The sequence below is a fragment of the Saimiri boliviensis genome, chromosome 18 (genome assembly GCF_048565385.1).
Source record: "Saimiri boliviensis isolate mSaiBol1 chromosome 18, mSaiBol1.pri, whole genome shotgun sequence".
NCBI classification, from domain to species: domain Eukaryota; kingdom Metazoa; phylum Chordata; class Mammalia; order Primates; family Cebidae; genus Saimiri; species Saimiri boliviensis.
In genome coordinates, this window is record NC_133466.1 from 49,048,173 (window position 1) to 49,055,453 (window position 7,281).

The 7,281-nt window shown below is 55.6% G+C and overlaps 1 pseudogene; it reads right to left on the reverse strand.

Moving 5' to 3' along the window:
• Positions 1–4,850: 4,850 nt before the first annotated feature.
• LOC141582014 (suppressor APC domain-containing protein 2 pseudogene) lies at positions 4,851–5,958 on the reverse strand (annotated as a pseudogene).
• Between the last annotated feature and the right edge of the window lie 1,323 nt (positions 5,959–7,281).

Here is a 7,281-nt window from a genome sequence, read left to right on the forward strand (position 1 = left end):
GGCAACCCCAGCCTGTGGTGGGAGAAGCGCAGCCTGCTTGACTCCTGATATGGGACCACTTCTGGCTCCTCCTGTCCTTTTTCCCTCCCTGAGGAACCCCTCTAGTTCCGCCAGGCTGGATCAGGGTCTCAGGCCCCTCACGCACCTGCGGATGCAAGTCTGGCCATCATAGCCAGGGTCCAAGCCAGGGCCAGGGCAGGGGCTGGAGGTGGGGCACAGCCCAGACTGCACCCCGGTGGGCTGAGCGACAGGACTTTTGAGATGTGATGGGCGGGCTCCAGGTCCATGCGGGGTTATGGTTTCTCTTGAAACCATAGAGACCTGGGTTTGAATCCCAGCTCTCCTGTTTGGCTGTCAAATCTTGAAGTCCCCTCACCTCTCTGTGGCAGTTTCCTCATTTGTGAAATTGAGTTGATGAGGATTAAATGCTTTAATGTACCTCAAGTGCCTAGCCCAGGGCCTGGCATACAGTAGGTGCTCAATAAATGCTTATTCTCCTCTGACTCTGTCATTCTGCACATCCCTATGATTTGTGGTTTACATACAGCTTTCCACATATCACCTCCCTTGTGGCAAAGCTTGAACCTTCCCCTCCAGAGGCTGCTGCATACAGTTGGTGCAATAAATGCCTGCTGTGGTTGACTAAGAAACCAGTTGCTGCTGTTCTGTGGGGATTTGGGCAAACCTAGTACTTCCATCCGGGTACCCTGGGAGGCCTGGGATGGAGACTGTGCCAGGCTGGCCTCAGTGGCGGTGAAGCTATTGATTCCACAACTTGTCCCTTGTTTTTCCTTCTCAAGTCAGCAGGACATTTGGTCCTCGTTAAGGGCTAACTACTGGACAGATATGGGCCTGGGGCTGAGGGGCTGTTGGAAGACTGTGTTTGGAGGAAAAGAGCTTTCTTTTCAGGAATGAGAAAAAGAAGAGAGAAGGCTTCTGCTCTATGAATCAAAAATTTGGGTGAAGGTCTCCACTGGCCCCATCTCCCCACTCTTTCTCCTCCCCATCTTCCCTGTTCTCCACCTACACAGATGTCTGCAGAGCCTCCAGATAGGGCGCTCCTGCCCACAGCTGAGATTCAAGTCGGGATTAGCTGGGAGCCTCCCCCTGCCTTGTTGCTGGCTCGACAGAGAAACACAGGCCTGGAAGATAATGGCAACCAGCAGGGCGGCAATAATCTGGCTCCAGCATCTCTGCTGGGGCTTCCCAGTTTACCAAACGCTCACGTGGTCTCTTGACAACCTTGGGAAGTGTGCGTGTTGGGAGACAGCGTCCCTGCTTCCAGATGAGGAAAAAGAAAAACAAGGGTGATTTAGATGATGTGCAATGATCCTGTTTCTGTTGCTGAGGCTGGAACGTGGTGACAGCCATGGCTGACTGCAGCCTTGACCTCCCAGGCTCAAGCGATTCTCCCACTAAAACCTCCTGAGCAGCTGGGACCACAGGCACGTGCCATGATGTCCAGCTTTTTTTTTTTTCTCATAAATAGAGATAGGACCTCACTATATTGCACAGACTGGTCTGCAATTCCTGAGCTCAAGCTATCCTTCCTCCTCAGCCTCCCAAAGTGCTGAGATTACAGGCATGAAGCACTCCACCCAGCCCGTATGTTTCTTGAACTCCTGACCTCAGGTGATCTGCCCACCTCAGCCTCTTAAAGTGCTGGGATTACAGGCGTGAGCCACTGCGCACCGCCCCATCTCTTTCTTTTATAGTGAAAATAACATTTTGTGAAAAGTACTGAGATCTCAGTTTTTAATAGTATTGCAAATCTGCCTCTTTTATATATATATATATATATATATATATATATGGAGTCTCCCTCTGTCTCCCAGGCTGGAGTGCAGTGGAGCAATTTCGGCTCACTGCAACCTCCACATCTTGGGTTCAAGCAATTCTCCTGCCTCAGCCTCCTGAGTAGCTGGGACTACAGGTGCATGCCACCATACCTGGCTAATGTTTTGTATTTTTAGTAGAGATAAGGTTTCACCATGTTAGCCAGGATGGTCTTGATCTTCTGACCTCGTGATCCGCCCACCTTAGCTTCCCAAAGTGTTGGGATTACAGGCATGAGCCACTACGACCAGCCTATGTATTTTTTTTCCGTATTTTCAGAAATCTCTTTGTTTCTCTCTATATATAAAGCATTGTTACCTTATGTTCTCTCTGATAATTCCAGTGTCTGTGTCTGCAGAGTCTACCTGTTGTTTCTGCTGGGTCTCAGAGTGTATTGTTTCCTTGCGGTGTTTTTGAGTTTTGAAAACTGGAGATCTCATTTTCTTTTCTTTTCTTTCTTTCTTTTTTCTTTCTCTTTTTTTTAGAGATGGGGGTCTCTCCCTACATTGCCCAGGCTGGTCTCGAACTCCTAGCCTCAAGTGCCGGGATTCCAGGCATGAGTTACCACGCCCAGTCGAGATGTTCCTTTTCCTTGGAACTTGAGCAACACAAAATCCTGAGGCCTGGTGGGTTGTGTTCCCCTGGGGCAGATTCTCAACCAGGCGCACTTCTGCCCCCAAAGACACATTTCAACATCCCGAGACATTTCTGGGTGTCACAGCTGTGTGTGCACACACATGTATGTCCCTGCACATGATATGGGCACTTCAGGGATAGAGACCAGGGATGCTGCTCATATCCTGCAGGGAGACTGACCCACCAGCGTCACCAGGGCGGGCTCCAGGCAGGATCTGCCTGTGCCTCTGCCAGCCACCTAGACCCTGCCACTCGGGGCCACTCTACCTTCTCCCCTCATGGTCTCTAAGGCCACACTGTAGCCTGATTTCAAGCTGTAACTTGGAGGACCAATTTTTCTTCACCTTGCATGGAACCCCAAGGCTGAGAGGCAGTTGTTCCAGAGGTGCCAGCCCATCTCACGTTTCTACTTTAGCTGCAGGGTCCAGCTCTGTGTGGGTGGTCTCCTGATGAAGTCACCCTGGGACAGACACTGTTCTGTCTCCTGCTTCCAGTCCTGTAAAATTGCCGGGAAACCCCAGGGCACGGGAGGCATCCTCAAAGTCAGATGTGGGCAGGCCCTGGTGGGCAGACCCCAGCCTCCTATCAGGGAGGGAGGATTCTCCTGGTCTGCCGCTGGCCTACCCACTGTGCTGCCGTCCACCTGGTGCTGGGGCTGTGGGGCACAGGCCTTCAGGACCCGCTTCCTTTCCTGCCAGGAGGTCCAGTCCTGGTGTCTTTATGTCCCCAGGAAAGCCCACTACCATCCTCAGGGGAGGAGGGCAGCTGCATGCTGGGCTGGCTTGGGCCTGTTCTGGGACACCCCTGCAGACCGGGTGCAGGTGGGGACATGGCTCTGTGGGGTTGCAGTGGGCAGATGAGTGTGGAGCTGGATTCCGGAAAGGAATTGACCACTGCCTCTTAGGACCCCTCTTCTGAGACAGGGGTGCCTTGTGGGACAGTGCTCCAAAGTGCCCTGGGCAAGAGGAGTCCCTGCACCCCCCACACACTGACGTTGCACTGGGGTCCCTGCACCCCCCACACACTGACTCTGACTCTGCATTAGGGTCCCTGTGTCCCCTTCATACTGACCCCTCATTGTGGTCCCTGCACCCCACAAACACTGACCTTGCATTGGAATCCCTGTACCGCCCCACACACTGAGCCCGCATTGGGGTTGCTTCACCCCCCACACTGACCCTGTGGTCTGCACAGGGTCCCTGTGCAGGGATCCTGGACTGCAGAACCCATCCGTGATGTTGCCATGCCCTGGCTCTGGTGGCACTCAGTACCTCCAGGCTGGGCTCGGCAGGTGCCCCCAACCAGTACCTACCCCAGCACACCAGGAGTAGGCCTGGGCGGGGGGCAGGGAGTGATACCCAAGGGGACCTGCCCCAGCATCCTCCTGTACACTGGGGGTTCTCATTGTCTTTGGCTCAGGGAAGTGGCTTCTCCTGAAACCTGGGTTGGGCGTGGCATAAAAAGGGGGGTGAGCAGGACCCCAGACCTTAGGAATCCTGAGTGGGGGGCAGAAAGACAGGCTCTGCCTATGACGTATCTGGGAGCTGTCTGGGGGCGCAGAGTGACCCCCTTCCTGGCGACGGGCCCTCCTGGGGAGATAGGCTCACAGGTTGTTGTGTGGGACTCAGCGTGGGGCAGCATCCTGGCCAGGATGAGGAAGGCCAGGACAGGGCTGGGGGGTCTGCGGGAGGCACACGCATGCCAAGCTCCCTGATCTGCTGCAGCCAGACTCCCTCAGCCTTGGCCGGGACCAGAAATCCGACAGCCATCCCTGCCAGGCTAGCATACCCCCGCTTAGAGGCCACCCCACCCCCCATCTGCTCCCATCCAAGGGACAGCCACCCTGTCCTGGTGCACTGGGGAGGGGAAAGCTGGCCTTGGACCCGCATCGCAGCCTCCCCCACCCTCTGCTGGCCGTTTTCGGAGGTGCAGCCTGGCGTGAGCGGCGCCTTTCCCTGGAGAGGGGGCCCAGGGCAGCACCGCTGGAAACCGCTGGAAGCCGCTGGGGTGGCCAGAGATCTGCTAACTCATCGAGGGTTCACCCAACCCCGTGTCCACTGACAGCGGCAGCAGTAGCTGCAGGCTATGCAGACTCAAGAGAGTCCCAGCCCATGTCAACACCAGGGGCCAAAACCGAGTCCAGGGCTCGGCGCGAGGTCAGCCTGGGGCAGGCCTGGGGAGCCCGATGGCAAGGGGGCCAGGAAGGCGCCAACTCAGGGACTGCGCCTGGGCCTGCCGGGGGTCTCCAGACAGAGAGGATGAGTGCGACGGGGTGCCTGCTGTCGCAGGGCTGAGTGCCAGGCCGGCCCTGGGGGCCCTGGGGCTAGATGAAGGTGGAGTCCAGAGCCCCCCTCGTCCTGCTGGCTCAGGACGGGGCCTCAACAGCTGCTTAATGGGCGTGACTCCTCCTGCTCCAGCTGCGTGATGCGCTCCCTCTTCTTGGCCACCTCCTGGGTGAGGAGTCGGTTCTGCTCCTTTGGCATGAGGATGGTCTGCTGCTGCCAGCACGGGGCGAGGTGGACGTCAGGGCAGGGCAGGGGGGCCCAGAGGCAGAGTGGGCAGGGCCTGGCTGGCACAGGCCGCAGCCAGCAGCTCCCCCAGGCCCCGGGACATTTCGTGTCCCTCGGGCAGTAGCCCCCCAGCGGCCGGGGACTCCCTGTGGCCCCAAAGTCCGTGCAGCCTCCGCTCTGGCCCAGGCTGCACTGGCGCTCCAGCACTCCTGCTGCTGCTGCTGGTACCAGTCACTGCCCTGAGCCATCATCTCTGAACACTGCAGCAGCACCTCCTCCTGCTCCAGCTCCTTCACCTGCTTCGGCAGGCCGAAGCCCACGCCGCCGGTGATGGTGAGCCTCCGACGTTCCCCCCGGGCACCGGGCTGCCGGGCAACCCCTGATTCCGTCTCCAGGGCCTGCAGGCCACTGCACCTGCTTCTGCGCTCTGGCTCCATTCCAGCGCCGCGCTCTGGGGCTACTAGGGCTCTGCGGGGCAGGGCGTCGCCTGGTCAGGGGACACAGCTGCTCCGGGCTGCGGGTCCGCACTGCTGGGGCTGGCCGGAGAGCACGCATGCCCAGGGGCAGGGCCTTCCTCTCCAGGACAGGCCATGGCTAGTAGGGGGGCACCGACACCAGGAGCTGCAGCCGCGGCAGAGGCGGCAGCTGCGGCTGGTACCCTGGGGTGCCGTGGCGTGCTTGGGGCCCGGGGCTCCATCAGCCTCAGTAGCGAGGTGAGCAGGCCGGCCATGCAGTGCTTGAAGATCAAGTCGCCGCTGGCCGGGGCAACCTGGCACAGACCCTGGAGCACCCCGCGGAGCAGCTCGCGCGCGTCAGCATTCTGTCAGTGGGACTCGATCTTGCGCAAGTGCAGCAGCCGCTGGTCGTCCAGGATGTGGAACAGGGTGCGCTGGCTCTGCAGGAAGGCTCGGAGCAGTCCCTCGTTGCTGGGCGAGGGGCCAGGCTCGGAGGGAGGCAGTTAGCCCTGCTCAGCCATCATAGCTTGGGTCTCCTCTCCACCCGCCTTTGTTCCCGCGTGGCCCCATGGCTGGGCCGTCTCGGTGCGCTCCTGTATTTATTTTTAATAGATAATAAAATAATAAAATGGATTGTGTTGCCCAGGCTGGTCTCAAATTCCTTGGCTCAAGGGATCCTCCCACCTTGCCCTCCAGAGCGTTAGAATTACAGGTGTGAGCTGCTGCACCGGACAAAGAGAAATTTTATAGGCAGAACACTGTTGAGCCTTGCCATGGCATGATAATGTGGTTTCATTTTAATTTCTCCCCTTCAAATGTTTCTCTTTTTTAAAATTATTGTTTTTGGCCAGGCGTGGTAGTGTAAGCCTCTAATTCCAACACTTTGAGAGGCTGAGGCAGGAGGATCCATTGAGCCCAAGAGTTTGAGGTTACTGAAGCTATGATTTCACCACTGCACCCCAGCCTGGGCAAAGAGTGAGACCCTATCTCTATGCTTTTTTAATTTACATAATTGTACGTAATTATAATTGTACATAATAATTATACATATTGTGATGTTTCAGTACGTGTACCTCCAAATGTTTCTGGGTGTGGGTATGAAGGGTCTCTGTTTCCTGATAATCACCACACAGTGTTGATTTTTACGTATCAATCCTTTTTCATGTTAATGTCAACTGAGAGGAAATGTTTGTAGATCATAAGCAGAAATACAGTTTGTTCAATCGGCAATCATTTATCATCTCTTGGTATGTGCCAGATCCTTGTTTATCAGGGTTGGAGCTCTCTATCCTTGAGGAATTGCCCTCTATTTCTTTGAAAGCACTTATAAAACTAGAGAGTAACTGTCAAGGAGGAGGACTTGTTATGTGCAGTGAGGACAGGGAGTCGAGCTTCTGAATTCTTAGTACACATTGGAAGGCTCAAAATATGTTTGCTGAGACATGGAATGAACTTCAATGCCCATCAGTAGTGGATTGTGTAGAGAAAATGTGGTACGTATGCACCATGGAATACTACACAGCCATAAAAACGATCATATCTTTCACAGCAAGGATGGAGCTGGACACCATTATTCTAGGTGAACTAATGCGACAATAGAAAACTGAATGCCAGCCAGGCATGCTGGCTCACACCTGTAATCCCAGAATTTTGGAAGGCTGAGTCAGGTGGATTCTATAAGGTCAGGAGTTTGAGACCAGCCTGGCCAACATTGTGAATCCTGTCTCAACTAAAAATACCAAAATTAGCCAGGCATAGCGGCAGGTGCCTGTAATCCCGGCCACTTGGGAGGCTGAAGCAGGAGAATTGCTTGAACCTGGGAAGCAGATATTGCAGTGAGCCAA